Source organism: Myotis brandtii, unplaced genomic scaffold, assembly GCF_000412655.1.
Source record: "Myotis brandtii unplaced genomic scaffold, ASM41265v1 scaffold1120, whole genome shotgun sequence".
In the NCBI taxonomy this organism is placed as follows: domain Eukaryota; kingdom Metazoa; phylum Chordata; class Mammalia; order Chiroptera; family Vespertilionidae; genus Myotis; species Myotis brandtii.
The window spans coordinates 427,006-428,579 of NW_005353839.1; positions in this window are offsets into that span (position 1 = coordinate 427,006).

The window sequence follows — 1,574 nt, forward strand, 5'->3', positions numbered from 1 at the left end:
TGTGCGATGTCCCTGCGGTTTGATCACCTGTAGCCCCCTTCCCGGTTCTCTCCCTTCCCCTCCTCACCCCGGGCCGTGTCCAGCTCCCAAGGCCCAGCAACCTGCCGGCTTTTTTTTTTTTAATTTTTTATTTATTGATTGATTTTAGAGAGAGAGGAAGTGGGAGAAGGAGAGTGAGAGAGTGCCATAATGTGTTATTCCACTTATTTATGCATTCATTGATTGATTCTTGTATGTGCCCTGACCGGGAATTGAACCTGCAAACCCCGCCGGCTTTTTGAGGACCGTGTAGGAGGGAGTGTCCCGGGCGATCGAGTCTCGACCTCTGCTCTTCGTATCCAAGTCTCTTCGTGTCCGAGTCGGTAGCCTCCGCGGAGATGAGCAGTGGCCGCCTCTCTTAAGGAGGCCTGGGCCGCACCCGCTCGACCCCGAGCGCCTCCCTTGGCTGTCATTTCTCACCTGGAAGCAGGACATAGAGGCCTGTAACCCCAGCAAAGGCTGAGCTGGCTGAGGTTGCCGGACGAACAGTGAACACCTTTCTGGTATTGTTCGCGGTTTCTCTGAAATGCAGATTTAACTGGGCATCTTTATTTCCTAAACATGGCAAGCCTAGAGCTTGAGTGTCAGCGGATGGGCTGGAGGGCAGGTGGCTGAAACTGTAGCGGTGGTCTCTCAGAACGTTAGGATGGGGAAGGCAGAGAAGTAAGGGCTTCTGAAATTTGGGAGAAATAGGTATCTTGACTGTTCAGTAAGATGCCACACGGCAAGGTGGATAGAAACTTAGCCTGTGGAGTCAGGTGGGCTTGCTTCGGATGCCGAAAGATCCAGTACTCGGGGCGCCTTACTTAACATTTCTAAGTCTCTCTTTCCTCATCTGTAAGGTGTGAATAATCAACGTTCTCGTACAGACAGAATTAATAATGAGAAAGTATGTGAAAAGTGCTTATTACAGTGCCTGGCATAGACTCGGGCTCAAAACCCAGAGGGCGCTTTTGAGGTGAGAATAGATGCTGAGCAGTTTCTAAATCTTGTGAGAATGTGATCACGATGAGTACCATTAAAAATTCCTGGGTGGTTGAAATGGGTCTTTATAATCATTGTATTTTCTGTTCTGCTCCTAATTTTTTATTGGGCAGTAGAGAAGGAAAGTGGGGGGAGTGGGGAGAGAAGGAAAGGTGTCATAATATTTGAGAGTGAATATCCATTCATGAGTGTTCCTATGTATCATACAGGAAAAAAGTGAACAAACTAATGAAAAAATGTCAATTTAGAGAAGAAATGTTCAATAAACAAATGAAAATATTATACACCTCACTGTACACCTAAAACTAATACAAAACAGTATTGAATGTAAACTAATTTTAAAAAGAGAGAATTAAATCTTGATAAAAAATTTAAAAATAAAACGAAAATATTATACACCTCACTAGTAATTAAAGAAGTGTAAAAAAGAAAGTGAGAATACCTTTATTTTGGGGTCTTAGATTAGTAAAATAAACAAAACAAGTAACTGATAACATCTCATGTTGGTTAATGTGTGCAAAATGGGTACTTTTAGAAAATGACTATATATA